This window comes from Carcharodon carcharias, chromosome 3 (assembly GCF_017639515.1).
Source record: "Carcharodon carcharias isolate sCarCar2 chromosome 3, sCarCar2.pri, whole genome shotgun sequence".
In the NCBI taxonomy this organism is placed as follows: Eukaryota; Metazoa; Chordata; class Chondrichthyes; order Lamniformes; family Lamnidae; genus Carcharodon; species Carcharodon carcharias.
In genome coordinates this window covers 50,799,651-50,816,820 of record NC_054469.1, presented here as the reverse complement: position 1 = coordinate 50,816,820, position 17,170 = coordinate 50,799,651, and the positions used below count along the sequence as shown (strand labels likewise).

The 17,170-nt window shown below is 44.8% G+C and overlaps 1 protein-coding gene across 2 annotated transcripts in view; it reads left to right on the top strand.

Annotated features, from left to right (window-relative positions):
* The window catches only part of jcada (junctional cadherin 5 associated a), a 329,178-nt gene that overhangs the window by 165,544 nt on the left and 146,464 nt on the right, over positions 1-17,170 (top strand). For both annotated transcript variants that reach the window (XM_041183712.1, XM_041183711.1), the window contains exon 2: positions 14,141-14,262. The gene's annotated coding sequence lies outside the window, so the exon portion shown is untranslated. The remainder of the gene's footprint in view (positions 1-14,140; positions 14,263-17,170) is intronic.

The following is a 17,170-nucleotide window of genomic DNA, read 5'->3' as shown; positions in this document are numbered from 1 at the left end:
ATGGGCGGGATGAGGATTCATGAGGGTATTTAAATTTTCATCCAATCTTTCAATAAAAGTTATGGACACATCCCAACTCATGTGACAATGTCACATGATGGGACATGGCAGGGAATTTTTTTTATCATTCGTATTAAAAATTTTAATTCTAAGCTGGTCTCCCTGAGGCAGCACTTAGCGCAAAAGAGCGCACACCCAGCTGAGGGAATTCCCCCCCCGCCCACACAGGGAGCACATAATGCTTCTGAGCAGATGTCACACTGTTGGCCCACCCACGTAAAATAACAGCGCACCCATGATCGGGGGCGCCAATCAGATGCGTGCCCGCCCACACCCGGTCCCACACTTCCGCCCCCTCCCCCCCCAACAGGCAGAAAACTTTTCCCATGAGCTCAAAGACAGGGCATCCTTCAAACTCTGAAAAAGGTGCTGGTGGTCTTCTTGCCATACGTATGACATGAACTTCTTGAGGAGGTCCCTGAGTGGGGAATTTTTGGCTGCAGCGCCCGCGATGTACGGAGATAGAAAGTTGAAAAACTGAAGACACTTTGTAGATCGTCTTTGTGTTGAAGGGTGGGCAGCTTTTATACATCTTCTATTTTTATTGGATCCAGCTGAATGCTCTGAGAGGAGTAGATGGAGCTGAAAAAATTGATCTGGCTCACATAGATTTGGCATTTGGCACTATTTACAACAAGGCCATGCTTTCTGGCTGTCTCCATGAGCATGTGTAGGTTGTTGCCATGTTCTGCTTTAGTCTTACCAGGGATTTCTATGAAGTCAGCGATGCACAGGCACCCAGGCACGTCTTCCATGATGTGGTCCATGTGCTGCTGAAACACATATTGGCTCACTGAGAGTCCAAATGACAAGTGCACAAAGCAATATCATCCAAAAGGGGAACAAAAAGTGGTGAGATCATGATGCTGGTGCCAGATGGATGGACCAGTAGCTATTCTTCATGTCCAACTTTGAGAAGTACTTTGCTCCTGCAAACTTGGGGTTCAGTTCCTCAAGCATGGGGATTTTGTGAGGACATCACTTTAATGCCATGTTTAGCCATCTTGGATCCAGGCATAAATGCAATGAACCATCCTTCTTTAATACACATGTATTGAAATTGCACCTGTCAGTATGGTGCTCGACTTTTTGAATGATTTTATTGTGTACCACTGTGTCCAACTCTGTTGTCAACTTTTCTTGGATATGGATGCAGCACTTCCTCAGTGGGTCGCTGGTAGGCTGAGCATCGTCCTTTAGGTACAGCACTGCATTACCTCCAAAATCTCCAATAGTGCCGACGCGATCTGGGTACATGGCTGTAATGTCCCTTATGGAGTCAATTCTTCTTTTGATACTTTGCTGTGCCATAATAGTGGTCTCTGCCACTTTGTGGATAATATGTCACTGCATACTGGCAGACCAATGATTGCCAGGCCACAAGTTGCCACAACATAAAAAATCTCCGGTGTCCATCTAGATTTTCTATATTGGCATTGTATTATGATGGTGCCAAAGCACGGGATGTCAGACCTGCTGTAGGCGGTAACCCTGTCAGCTGTTGACTGGACTGCGCTGTGCCATTGTTCTGTGTTTGTAGTGTTGAGAATGTACAATGGATAGATGTTGGCACTTGGGCTGGTATTGATTGGTGCATGTTTGGTGTGCTATTTGTGAATATTTAACATTGCAGTGGCAAATGCTTCAGCTTTTCTGACTCCATCCATGTGGTGAATGCGGTTGACAATGTGTATAGTTTAGCTTGGATCTGTACACTGTGGTGTATTGGAGTGTCTTTCACTTCATTGACATGTTTACGTTTTGCGGGAGGAGCCTTGGAACTGTCGTTTATGTCAGATTCCTGTGGAATCCTTTTTTGTTGTGAGTTTTGACTGGTTTGTTGCATTTGCAACACATTTTTGCCCAATTTCCTTTGGTGAAGCATAGTTTGCACATGTTGAAAAATGCTGGATACTTTCTGGGTGAAGTGTGTAACACCACACTGCATGCAGATTTTATTTTTGATGTTTTGGCAATGGTAGATTTGTTAGCGAGGGCTTGAACTAATGCCTCAGAGCTTTAGTCCAATAGTGCATCTATTATGTAACCTTTGGCTTTGTCTAGTTGTGCTTTCCTAAAAGACTTCATGGGCGTTGAAGCAATGACAAGATTCACTTATCTCTTTGCAAGATCTTCAGTATGGGCTTGCTTGGGGAAGGGGGAGAAGTGGCCTCAGGCAAGGGATGAAACTGCATCGTGAGGGCTGTTCTGAGGAAGGGGGGGTATCCCAAGGTGTGTGTGGGGCGGAAGTTGATCAGTGCAAGTGGCCATGTATAAGAGCAAAGATGTCTCACTGCAGCTGTACAGGGCCTTGGTGTGACCAAACCTGGAATATTGTGTGCAGTTTTGGTCTCCTTACCTAAGAAAGGATATACTTGCCACAGAAGGAGTGCAGTGAAGGTTCACCAGATTGATTCCTGGGATGGCAGAATTATTGTATGAGGGGAGATTGGGCCAATAAGGCCTGTATTCACTGAACTTTAGAAGAATGAGAGGGGATCTCATTGAAACATATAAAATTCTGACAGGGCTGGGCTGACTGGATGCAGGGATGATGTTTCCTCTGGCTGGGGGGTCTAAAGCAAGGGGTCACAATCTCAGGAGACAGGGTAGGCCAATTAGGACTGAGATGAGAGGAAACTTCTTCGCTCAGAGGGTGGTGAACCTGTGGAATTCTCAACCACAGAAGATTGTGGAGGCCAAGTCACTGAATATATTTAAGAAGGAAATAGATTTCTGGACTCTAAAGGTGTCAAGGGATATGGGGAGAGAGTGGGAGTATAGCGTTGAGATAGAGGATCAACCATGATCGTATTTAACAGCGGAGCAGGCTCAAAGGGCCGAATGACCTACTCCTGCTCCTATTTTTCTATGTTTCTATGTTTCTTCCAGAAAGTTTCCTGATGTGTCTCAGGTTGTTTAGCTGTGATGGAAAAAAAGTTTTTAAATGTAACTCTCTGTGAAAGCAATTCCACTTTTAAGCAATTTTAAGTAATAAGATCGACTTTAGTAGTTCAGGCATTTTCTGATGCTGTTTGGAAGAAAGGTTCTCCGTAAATGAATAATGTTGATTTCAATAATAGTTTACATAACAGTAAACCATTTCCAATAATAATACTTGGCTCCTCAGTTTCTATACCCTGCTCCAGACATAGGCTGGGATTTTCCCAGCCCCGTGGAGCAGTTTTGGAGGGAGAGGATTTTGGCGGGTGTGTGTGTATGGACATTGGGAACACAGTGTGCTGGGCCTACTCCCCAATGTTGCCTTCTCTGTGGGTTTTTCCCTAAGGTGGGCTCCCAACAGCAAAGGCTACCTGCCCAGCAGTGGTGGGTAGCTAATTAAGGCACTTAATAGGGCAATGGCCTAATATTCTGACAATGTTTTGAAATTTTGCCAACAGCACATGGGCCCCCAACTGTGTCCAGAGCCCAGCAATGCTTCAGAGATGGCTTCACAGTGGGTGGTCGGGGGGGCAATCATAGGCTGATGAACATGGCAATACCAAGGATCCCAAAGTTTGAAAGCACTACAAGTGTGGTCAGACGCAGTGATGTGAAGGTGCAGCTCCTCCACACTGATGGCCCCAGTGGTTCAGGGCCTTCTTTTTGAACATGCCATCCACACCTTTGTGTGAGCGCCTGCATTTTGATGCACATGCTGGGTCTCCCACTGCCTGAGCAGCGCTCACCTCTCCCAGTGGGGCTACTGGCCAGCCCTCCCATTGGCATTCCTGTGCTGTGCCTAGTTGGATAGCAAACGTGGAGGTGGCTTGTTAATTGGCCACCTCCCATAATACCTTGCAGGTGAGTGGAATGCTGACATGGGTGGGTTCTGGACCCAGAAATGGTCCTGATACCTGGGAATTTTATAAGTCTGGAAGGTTCCAGCCTGAGGTTTACTGTCCACGTTTAATTGCTACCAAAAAATGTTTGATGTGTGTCAAACCCAAGATACAACAGAGCTATGTCTAAAATGTGTGTGTGTTTGTATACTACGGATAATGTATAAGCAGATCGCCTGTGGAACTGAGAATGGTATGTTAGCCGATTGCTGTTTTATAAGGGCAGGAACATTTAACTCTAGGCCAGTTTTGGGTGGTTGGAGCCCGCCATATTTTAACTCCCATTTGAACCTCACTGGCCAACTTCCCTAATATTCTGGGCAGGAAAGCAGCTGAGAGTTGCCTGACTCAAAGATTACCCGCCATCAGCATGTAAGTGGCGGATCAGCTATTGGATCATCCATGGGAATGTCCCCGTGATCGGGAGCACAAGGACAACGTCATGGTAAATGAGGATTAAACATTCCTGTGAGGTTCAGAGGAGCTAACTGGTTCTTATTAGTGTGTAATTTCAACACATGTTAAATTCCCTGTTGTTTGTTAAAATTAAGCAGGCAAAATAATGTTACAATATTTATTAGCTACTTTAAACTCACACATTGTCCAGAATTTTTTTTTTAACTGCTAGAAGTGCATCAAGTATCAAAGAACCCTGCAGCCCTAAAACTGACAGCAGCTGAAACCAGACGGACCACCCGGCATCAACCTAGGCACCAGAAACGACAACAGCAATCTCAGCCCTGTCGACCCTGCAAAGTCCTCCTTACTAACATCTAGGGGCTAGTGCCAAAATTGGGAGAGCTGTCTCACCGACTAGTCAAGAAACAGCCTGACGTAGTCATCCTCACAGAACCATACTTTACAGATCATCCCCCAGACACCACCATCACCATCCCTGGCCATGTCCTGTCCTGACAGCAGAGGTGGCGGCACAGTGGTATACAGTCATGAGGGAGTTGCCCTGGGAGTCCTCAACATTGACTCTGGACCCTATGAATTATCATGGCATCAGCTCAAACATGGGCAAAGAAACGTTCTACTGATTACCATGTACCGCCCTCTCTCAGCTGATGAATCAGTGCTCCTCCATGTCGAACACCATTTGGAGGATGCACTGAGGGTGGTAAGGGGGCAGCATGTACTCTGTGCGGGGGGCTTAAATGTCCATCACCACGAGTGGCCCAGTAGCACCACTACTGACCGAGCTGTCCTAAAGGACATAGCTGCTAGACTGGGTCTGTAGCAAGTGGTGAGGGAACCAACAAGAGGGAAAAACATATTTGACCTCATCCTCACCAACCTAACTGCTGCAGATACATCTGTCCATGACAGTATCGATAGGAGAGACCACCACACAGTCATTGTGGAGACAAAGTCCCACCTTCACATTGAGGATACCCTCCATCATGTTGTGTGGCACTACTGCCATGATAAATGAGATAGATGTCGAACAGATCTAGCAGCTCAAGACTGGGCATCCATGAGGTGCTGTGGGCCATCAGCAGCAGAATTGTACTCGAACACAATCTGTAACCCCATGGCCTGGCATATCCCCCATGTTACCATTACCCTCAAGCCAGGGGATCAACCCTGGTTCAATGAAGAGTGCAGGAGGGCATGCCAAGAGCAGCACCAGGCCTACCTAAAAATGTGGTGCCAACCTGGTGAAGCTGTAACACAGAACTACCTGTGTGCCAAACAGCATAAGCAGCAAGTGATAGAGCTAAGCGATTCCACAACCAATGGATCAGATTTAAGCTCTGCAGCCCTGCCACATTCGTGAATGGTGGTGGACAATTAAACAACTCACTGGAGGAGGAGGCTCCACAAATATCCACATCCTCAATGATGGAGTAGCCCAGCACATCAGTGCAAAAATTTAAGCTGAAGCATTTGCTACAATCTTCAGCCAGAAGTGCCGAGTGGCTGATCCATCTCAGCCTCCTCTGGAGGTCCCCAGCTTCACAGATGCCAGTCTTCAGCCAATTCGATTCAGCATCGCAGATGCCAGTGTTCAGCCAATTTGATTCACTCCATGTGATATCAAGAAATGGCTGAAGGCGTGGATACTGCAAAGGCTATGGACCCTGACAATATTCCAGCAATAGTACTGGTGCTCCAGAACTTGCCGTGCCCCTAGCCAAGCTGTTCCAGTACAGTACAACACTGGCATCTACCCGGCTATGTGAAAAATTGCCCAGGATGTTCTGTACACAAAAAGCAGGACAAATCCAACCAGCCAATTACCGCCCCATCAGTCTACTCTCTATCATCAGTAAAGTAATGGAAGGGGTCATCAAGCGGCACTTGCTTAGCAATAACCTGCACACTGACGCCCAGTTTGGGTTCCGCTGGGGCAACTCAGCTTCTGACCTCATTACAGCCTTGGTTCAAACATGGGCAAAAGAGCTGAACTCCCAAGGTGAGGGGAGACTAACTGCCCTTGATATCAAGGCAGCATTTGACTAAGTGTGGCATCAAGGAGCCCTAGCAAAATTGGCGTCAATGGGAATCAGGGAGAAAGCTCTCTGCTGTTTGGAGTCATACCCAGCACAAAGGAGGATGGTTGTGGTTATTGGAGGTCAGTCATCTCAGCTCCAGGACATCACTGCAGGAGTTCCTCAGGGTAGTGTCCTCAGCCCAACCATCTTTTGTTGCTTCATCAATGACATTCCTTCCAACATAAGGTCAGATGTGGGATATTCACTGCTGATTGCCGAATGTTCAGACCATTTGCGACTCCTCAGATACTGAAGCAGTCCATGTCCAAATGCAGCAAGACTTGGACAGTATGCAGGCTTGGGCTGACAAGCAGCAAGCAACATTTCGCACCATACAAGTATCAGGCAATGACCATCTCCAACAAGGGAGAATCCAAACATCACCCCTTGATGTTCAATGGCATTACCATCACTGAATCCCTCAATATCAACATCCTAGGGGTTACCATTAACCAGAAACTGAACTGGACTAGCCATATAAACACTGTGGCTACAAGAGCAGGTCAGTGGCTAGGAATAGTGTGACGAGTAACTTGCCTCCTGACTCCCCAGAGCCTGTCTACCATCTACAAGACACAAGTCAGGAGTGTGATGGAATACTCCCCACTTGCCTGGATGAGTGCAACTCCCACAACACTCAAGAAGCTTGACACCATCCAGGACAAAGCAGCCCACTTGATTGGCACAACATCCACGAACATTTGCTCCTTCCACCACTGATGCATGGTAGCAGCAGTGTGTACCATCTACAAGATGCACTGCAACAATTCACCAAGGTTCCTTCACCAGAATCTTCCAAACCCACGACCACTACAATCTAGAAGATCAAGGGAAGAAGATAGATGGGAAAACCACCATCTAGAAGTTCCTCTCCAAGTCACTCACCATCCTCATTTGGAAATATATCACTGTTCCTTCACTGTCGCTGGATCAAAATCCTAGAACTCCCTTCCTAACAGTGCTGTGGGTGTATCCACACCACATGGACTGCAGCAGTTCAAGAAGGCAGCTCACCACCATCTTCTCAAGGGCAATTAGGGATGGGCAATAAATGCTGGCCCAGCCTGCGAAGCTCAAACCCTGTGAATGAATTGTAAAAAATCTCCTTTTTTCTCCAAGAAGCAGAATGGAATTCTGCAGATGGGACTTCATGCATTTAAAATGGGGGGAAAAAAATCCTAGTCTGTATTTTTCAGCCCAGTGAGCCTCCTAATAATTGGTCTAATTAATGTTTTAGTCAATCTGTGCTGATGTATTACAGCTGAACTAAGTGGAAAATGTGATCTTATGGTGATTATGCCAAGTTACATCACTGCTACACCAGCTAGCACTGGTAATATATATACACAGACATGTGTGATTCAACAATACCACACAAGAAACAATTCTCACAGCAAAAACTAGAATAATGATTCTGTGCAGTTCAGGCTATAGCATCTTCCAACAATTCAATGGCAACAATCTTCATCTACATACTGGTAACATTATTATAGAAAAACCCCACTGTGGTTCATGGAGGAGAAGAATGGCACCAAGTATTAATGGAAAAGTTAAGAAAGTTAATGAAAGGTTGGTCAAAGATATGTGTTTTATCAAGGCCAGTAGAACTTGGGGTTTTGTAAATAGAGGCAAGAGCAAAGAGTTAATTGATTAAGCCACAGTTTTGGATACTCCATTATAGACAGGGTATGAAAACCACAGAAAGCACATTATATAGATTCATCAAGATTACTCTTAGCGTGATAAGAAGAGATAGTGAAAATACCATGGCAGGACTGAGAGCAAGTTAAGCAATTTAATAGCGGTTTTTAAATCATGAAGTGTTTTGATAGGGTGAATAGGGAAATCTTATTTTCCCTGACTAGGAGATTATCAATATAAAATTATTGCTCAGAGAGTGAGGAAAGAGGTTAGGAGAATTTGTTTTACACAGAGGGTTGTTAGAGCATGGCTAACTTTGCCACAGGGAGCGGTTAAGAAAAACATCAATGTTTCTTTTAAGACAATGCTATAAATATTTGAAGCAGAGAAAAACATAAAACTATCAGGATAGAATGAAACAGTGGGATTAATTTTGGATTGTTCTAGCAAACAGTCTGTCCAAATGCAATGAGCTGAATAGACTCCTCACTAGCACTCCAGTTTTGTGCTGTAAACATCTATGGTTCAATCAGATTTTCAAGGTGAGGAGAGATGTAAAATAGTGGAACGATTTTCAGGGAAGGGGGAGAAAGTGAAGATCTAGACAGTACAGCCAGAAGTTGTATAAAGACCTGTCCTGCATGCCACGTACAATTTTAGGCTGTGTTCAGGCCAGAGTAAAAATGGGAGTCAGTGAGTTAGAAAGCAGTGCTTTCACCTCTGGTATCTGGGTTGGAATGCAGCCTAGCTGGATGGTATAAAATAGGATAGAAAGTCACGTCTCTGGAGTTATATGACAGTCAGTACAATCACGAAATACTGTGACATGTTTATCCTGGCTCAGTAGCTCTATGCAGGGGAACTTCTTTAAATATTTGAGGCTCATGTTATTGTGGACGTTAGAACTTGATGTTAGAGGCTTTGTTGCTACTCTGATGGCTAAATAGGTTTATCTGGTAAATAGCTGAGTCATTTGGATGAGGGGAGGCCACACATTCAAGCGCTTGCCTGTGCTGAGTCTGCTGGTGGCAGCTGCAGTGTGAGTAAAGGTTCCACAGTTGGCCCTGGCTCCTTGAGTTACGAAGGGGAAAGAATGTGCCAGTGCTCTCATTCCCCCATTGTTGAAGAACCGGTTGATACTCACTTGTTACTGCTTCCAGACAGTCACTTCTTGAATGTATCAGAAGTGACTGGCGTCTCGAGCAAACAGTCGACACTTAAGGCAAGCTGAGGGCAAGAAACAGCAAGAGGGAAAAAAAAACCCTCCAGTTGTTTTATTGCCAGCAAGGCTCAAGAAGTGCAGTTAAAGTATTTTTAGCCAACTCATATACACTGCAGCCCCATGACTCTCTCCATTTGCTTGGAATGACGTTATTACCGAGCAGTACTGGGGCAGCTCTTGCTGATATAATTGGGAAATCAAAAAGTTCACTTCATTCTTTCTTCATCCATCGTGTTTTGTAAACATAGTAAAACACTCAGTGTTTTCCCAATGTCTGGTAGGGCGCAAGTCATTTTATCCAGTAACCCAGCTGCCAACCTCATTTCCAAACACTTGTAGTGCTGGCTCTGTTTTATAATATTTTCTTCTGCTAATTCCTTCTGTTTCTAAGCGAATGTCAGTCACATGCCTGACTTACACAGGGGCTGACTCGATTAACTGTCTCTGCATCAGTTTCTTTACAGCAGCTGCTCCTTGACTGGAATTTGAATGCAAGTGAAATAATAAGAGTCTCGGGGCTCAGCTGTTCCATGCATCCTCCTAAATAGCATTACATTTCACAGTCTACACTGAATGTTAGATCATCTATATCATCTATAATTAGGCAAAAGTGGGGAGGGGCTGGCTGCAACATGATATTTGCAAGAGAAGGATAAATTTAGAATAGAGTGTACAAATTGAATTCTTCTGTACTTCACACACACCAAGCGAACAGCAGCTACAGAGCCAGCGACAGTTCAAGTGCTGCTAATAGGATAGGACTTGGCATCAGAGCATTTCTACAGGTATGCTGGGCTGGGGCAACACATGGATTCACACCTCAGAGTCACGCACTAATCAAATTGGTGATTTCAGCAGAGCAAACAAGCTAGACAAATGAGGTTAAAAAATATCAGGCTAGGGGAGAACAGATGCACTGAATCTCAGCATGTATTGCTTTCTCATAAACTATAGATTGTCTTTAATCATTCACTTGATGCTCAATTTAAACATTGGGGTACAGTGGCTGTGCACAGGGCACAGTCATGCTCAGGGGTGCTGATACACTCTGGCAATGTCCTTCCAATTTTTATCATATTATTGTAAGACATTCTTAAGGCCAAAAACAAATTAATGCAGTGTTGATTTAAAACCGTTTTTAAGAAGGTCAAAAGAATCTTGGAGACAAATGACGAATTACATTGGAGTCAAATATTTTGCTCTGGTCAGATAACAGTGAACAAAATGGGGTATCATGTATTACCCCAGGAAAGCTGGAAATACTTCAGCAGGTCTTGCAGCATCAGTGGAGAGAGAAAGAGGTAATGAGATCAGAACCAAATGAAGGTCCTGAGCCCCTTCCTGCCAGCATTGAGACCAGCACAGGAGTACCCCCGGAGGCATCTTTCTAAGTGAACTAATTAATTGATTCATTAGTACTTATTTGACCGGTGCAGACTCACTGGGCCGAAGGGCCTGTTTCTGTGCTGTAGACCTCTATGACTTTATGACTGCAATTAATTAGTTGTCACTGGGTCAAAATCCTGAAACACCCTACATAACGGCACTGTGGGTTTACCTACACCGCATGGACTGCAGCGGTTCAAGAAGGCAGCTCACCACCACCTTCTCAAGGGCAATTAGGGATGGGCAATCAAAATGCTGACCTAGTCAGTGACTTCCATGTCCTGTGAAAGAATAAATAAAAATTAAGAATGTCTGGTGAGATGTATATGCTGTCAGCCCAAGTAGAAGGCCGGCAGTTCTGAATATTCACAGGCCCTTGCAGAAAAGTGGGTGCTGCTGAGGCAGGCCAAGGGTCACAAGGGTGCCTTAAAATGGAGAGGTAAGTATAAAATTAAAAAGTAAAGGAACCAAGCATCCATTGGCCCACTGGGGGCCACAGGGGTGGCATTCCCTGCCTGTGGTATTCTCTTTGGGACAGGGAGAATCTGGCTCTGATGACCGCCCGGACACAAGAAAACATTCAGTCCCTTTATTCAAGTTATTAATATAGATTGTAAATAACTGGGGCCCCAGCACTGATCCCTTAGGCACTTCGCTAGTGCTTGCCAACCTGAAAATGACCCATTTATCCTTACTCTCTGCATCCTGTTAACTAACAAACCTCTATCTAGTCAATACGTTACCCCCTGAACCATGAGTTCTTACTTGTAGTAACCTTTGTTGTGGTACCTTATCGATTGCCTTTTAGAAATCCAAGTACACCCCAGCTACAGGTTTTCTTTTATTCACTTTGCTTGTTATGTCCTCAAGGAACTCTAATAAATTTGTTAAACATGACTTTCCTTTCATTAAACATTAAACCTTGTTGACTCCGCTTAATTGCCATATGATCTTCCAACTGTCCTTCTATGTCCTTAATAATGGATTCTAACATTTTCCGTATGACAGATCTTAGGCCAACAGGCCGATAGTTTCCTGCATTCTGACTCCCTCCTTTCATGAATAGAGGTGTTGTATTAGTGATTTTGCAATCCGCTGGGACTTTTACAGAATCTAGGGAATTTTGAAAGATCACAACCAATGCATCCGCTATCTCTGTAGCCACTTCTGTTAGGAACCTAGGACAAAGGTCATCAGGTCCAGGGGACTTGACAACCTTTAGTTCTAATAGTTTTCCCGTACCTTTTCCCTAGTGAATGTGTTTGTTTTAAGTTCCTCCCTCCCTTTTACCTCTTTAATTTTCAAATATTTTGGGGATTTTTTTGGTATCTTCTAGTTCTTTTTCGGCAGTCTCCCAATGCAGCGGGGATCGTTCTGATGCCAGGAAAATACCAGTGGACCTGGTAAACGCCCTTTACAAGGGCTGTAATTATTTAAATTGCCCACTTACCTCCATTTGGTAGGCAGCGATCCACATCCTTTCCCACTGCTGGGCAATTTTCCAGGAAAATCCTGTCCAACATTTTAAGTCCATGACCTTTTATCAGAATGTTCTGACCTGAAACATTAGGCTGAATTTTATGTAGGCAGCAGAAATCCCACCCCCAGAGCCAAAGGTGTTGTTTTTTATTGATTTACGGGGTGTGGGCGTCACTGGCTAGGCCAGCATTTATTGCCCATCCCTAATTGCCCTTGAGAAGGTGGTGGTGAGCTGTCCTTCTTAAAATGCTGCAGTCCATGTGGTGTAGGTACACCCACAGTGCTGTTAGGAAGGGAGTTCCAGGATTTTGACCCAGCAACAGTGAAAGAACGGTGATCGACAGGGTTAAGTTTGCCGTTCTCGTTTCCGGTACCTAGTTCGATGTCGAGTGGTCCGTTCGGTTTCACTCCTCTTTATTGACCTTTTAGAGGTTTGATACAACTGAGTGGCTTGATAGGCCATTTCAGAGCTCATTTAAGAGTCAAGAGCACTGGTGAGCATGGTAAATTTCCTTCCCTGAAAGACATTAATAAACTTGATGTGTTTTTACGACAATCGATTAATGGGCATCATTAGACTTTTAATTCCAGATTTTCATTGAATTCAAATTCCACCATCTGCCATGGTGGGATTTGAACCTGGTTCCCCAGAGAATTACCTGGGTCTCTGGAGTACCAGACAATACCATTGCACCACTGCCTCCCGCCTCACCACCTTCAGCCAGCAGCAGGACCAGGATCACATTTTGCCTGCAGCCAACAATTAAGATGCTGCTGTCGGGGCTGTTGTCCCTATGAAAGAGGAAGGCCAGGTGGCCCATTCAGAGGGTGAGCAGCCTCAGCAGCACCACCGCTTGCTGTGGCCACTAATGGGACTGCACCTGCAGGATGAGGGCACATCATTGGTCATTTGCCTTGAAGACAGACAAATGGGATCTGGGGACATGAGGCCTGGTGAGGCAAAGGGTTTGCTGAGGCCAGACAGTACCATTGCTACAATGATGGCCATTGCCACCATGGGTGACCCCTCCCTGGGCCAAAGAGTGCCAAAAAAGGAGGCACCCCCAACATCGTAGCACACTGGGAGTCCGCCAGGATTTATCTGGTGGTCTACCACCCGACTGCCCGCAACACCCCCACCTCTGCACCCCTACACCCCCGCCCCACCCTGGTCACTGGTAAAATGCCAGTGGCGGAGGGAAGAGGCCCTTAATTGATCATTCACTTAACTGGCTCAATTGAAATCTAGGTGGGTGGATCATCTGCCACCTTTCTCATCGCTAACAAAATGGCATGCAGCAGGAAGACCCCTACCTGTAACTCTTTGCCAGCCTTCCCACCACCGAACCCATTCCCAAAAGCCTATTAAACTTCAGCCCATTAACTCTAACTCTCTATACATAGACGCTGCCTGCATTTTCTGTTTTTATTTCAGATTTCCAGCGGCCACAGTATTTTGTTATATCACTAGGCACATGAGAATCTAGACTAAACCTGAAGTGATTGAACTTTTAAATGTTATCTTCGGGCTATGATGTTTGACCTTCAACAACCATGACCATTTTCCTCTATGGCATGAGGATCAGTCAGTGCATGTTTTTCCACATACCTAGATATCAGAGCCAGTGACGATGTTTCCAAATTCTGTGAGAACCTGACAGCTCATTTGAAAATAATCGACAATACTGATACCAAAGAATCTCCAATAAGAAGGGTGGAAAATACCCAAAACCTTAACACCTCATTCCCCCTTCCCTCCCCAGCCTCCTCTGCCCCATTCCACCAAAGACCCTTGTTGCACGGTAACTGGTGTTCACCATCCATGTTAAAATGCCAAGAATAGCTGCTTGGCAAGTTGCTGGAAGATAGGGATCACACCAGAGTCTATATCCACCAACCTTGTCTAAGTTTGTTTCTTCGGGGGAGAAAAGAAGAAAATCTGAAGTAGAAAATTACTTCACAAATATATAGTTACACAACAAACCACATGTGAATTCTTTTTTTTACAGGTTTGGATAAGGATTATACAACACAAGAATGTAGAAAGGACAAATCGAATTATTGTACCAATATTGAAATTCTGCCTAACCGCACTCCATGGATTACAGTGTGCCGCCACAAGACCAGTCAGGTGAGCCATAGCTTCCCAATAGAGTGGGGGTGGGGCCGGGGGCTGATCACATAGATTTGGTATTAATGGCACAGGAGTGACTATATATACAGGACATTTGCCACACTGCACTCATTCTTTCAGGTTCTAAGGGAAGTGAGCTGAGCTACTCTGATGCTGTCTGAACACTGGGAGGCCAGGGGATAGCGAAGAAAAAAATCCCTGTTTACTTTATACACAACAAAATCATAAGCTTGTTCCTTTTAAGCGCATGTAGAATGTGATTACACTTAGTGCATAGATTAAATCCTCCCTGGCCCCTCAACTAACTTCCGAATGAATCCTTCTAATTCATCTAGTCACGATTACAGGAACGCACAGTCATCGCAAACATTTCTTCAGCCATTTTCTTGTCGGTCCTTTAGTAATGATTCAGGTAAAACTGTGCATCAGGCTCTGGGCTATGGGAAACAGATTTAACAGTTTAAGCTGTAGGGGCCAGTGCATAGGCATCAGATTAAAATATCAACATGAAAGTTGCTTTAGTTTGCAAAATAGATGGAACACTTACAGCAAATATATATTTCTAGATCATCCAGCAGTTTTACACTTCTTTGCACACCTTTCAAAAAGCACAGTAGCCAGCTGTTGACCCCATTAACCTGCCTGCATGACAGGAGTCAACATTCCTGACTCCTGACTTTTATTTTCCTCCCCCACCACCCCTTATTTTCCTCAGCCCTGATAGAGGCTTGCCTTTCTTTTGGTTTTACAGTTTTATTACTGTTAAACACAATACAGCTGTGGTTTTCAACATTCTTCTGGTTAAGGAACCCAATAATATATTGTGAAATTCTATGGAATTCCAACCTTCTCTCTCCGCCCTCCACTACCACCCTATATATATTATAAAACAAAAATGAATCTAAAGTAAAACACTACTGAATGACTGAATGATGATTTTTCATTATATTTAAGAATAATGGTCTGGATTTTCATCCTCATGGCGGACAGGGGAGTTGGGAAAATTCCTGGCTCAGCCAACCTGCCTCAGGATGAGGTGCCTGGGGTCTGAGTGCGAGCTGGAGTCAGGCCAGCTGACCCGGGAAGATGTGTGGAGGCAGCCACAGGGGCTGTTTAACAGGCTTGCCTCAGTGTCATGGGACTTTATTCCAGTGAAAAAAAAAACACAATGACCCTCCAGCCCACACCCCTCACATCGCCTTCACCCTCCAAACATTTGTCATGCTCCATCCATTCCACCTCATGCCCACCCCCCCCCACCACCCCCCCCCCACCCACCCCTATACCCCCTCATGCTCCCTATGCCAAGTTCTGCAAGTAATTGGGAAGGCTAATGGAATGCTATCCTTTATTACAAGAGGGATTGAACACAAAAGTAAGGATGTTATGCTTCAGTTATACAGGGCATTGATGAGGCAGCACCTCGAATACTGTGTGCAATTTTGGTTTCCTTATTTAAGGAAGGATGTAAATGCATTGGAGGCAGTTCAGAGGACGTTTACTAGGTTGATACCTGGAATGAGTGGGTCGTCTTATGAGGTAAGGTTGGACAGACTGGGCTTGTTTCCACTGGAGCTTAGAAGAGTGAGGGGTGACTTGATTGAAGTATACAAGATCCTGAATGGCCTTGACAAGGAGGACATCGAAAGGATGTTTCCTCTTGTGGGTGAGTCCAGAAGTAGGGGGCACTGTTTTAAAATTAGGGATCGCCCTTTTAGGACAGAGATGAGGAGAATTTTTTTCTCTCAGAGGGTTGTGTGACTTTGGAACTCTGCCTCAGAAGGTGGTGGAGGCAGGGTCATTGAATATTTTTAAGGCAGAGGTAGATAGATTCTTGTTAGGCAAGGGAATCTGAGATTATCAGGGGCAGATAGGAATGTGGAAATCAAAACACAAGAAGATCAGCCATGGTCTTATTGAATGACGAAGCACGCTCGAGGGGCAGAATGGTCTATTCCTGTTCTTATTATGTTCTTATGTTCTTATGACACAGTTGCCTAGGTTTCCCCTTCATCATTTTCCTGCCATCATCCAACCGCCTGAAACTACCATTACATGGATCTGTTCCTAACTTTCTGGATGCAGACAGTACAATTATATCAATGATTTATAAAAACAGAAAATGCTGCAAACACTCAGCAGGTCTGGCAGCATCTGTAGGGGGAGAAACAGAGTTAACTTTTCAGACCAAAGACCTTTCTTCAGAACTGAAGAAAGATAGATACAATAGGTTTTGAGCAAGTGCAAAGGGGGAGGAGGAAAGAATAAAAGGGAAGGTCTGCGATAAGGTGGAGGGTGAGAGAGATCAACTGATAAAAGATTAGATGGTACAAAAGGCAAAGGTAATGCATGTGGCAAAGAAACAAAAGATTTGTCCAGAGTGGTTGTGAGTGCCAGAATAATGAATAGCTGTACCTGAAAGCAAAAACATGCAAAAAACAAGAATCAAAATGGTGGGACAGAGATAAGGTCTGAAACTATTGAACTCAATGTTGAGTCCAGAGGCCTGTAAAGTGCCTAAGCGGAAGGTGAGGTACTGTTCCTCAGGCTTGCGCTAGGCTTCACTGGAACAGTGCAACAGGCTAAGGACGGAAACATCTGCATGAGAGCAAGGTCAAGAATGATAATGGCAGGCAACCAGAAATTCAGAGTCATGCTTGCATACTGAGCGAGTCACCCAGTCTGTACCTGGTCTCCCCAGTGTAGAGGAGACCACAGTGTGAGCAGTAAATGCAGTATACTAAATTGAAAAAAGCACAGATAAACTGCTGCTTCACCTAGAAGGGGTTTTTGGGGCCTTGGATGGTGAGAAACGAGAAGGTAAAAGGACAGTTGTTACTCCTCCTGTGTTTGCATGGGAAGGTGCTGTGGGATAAGGACAAGGTGTTGGAGGTGATTGAGGAGT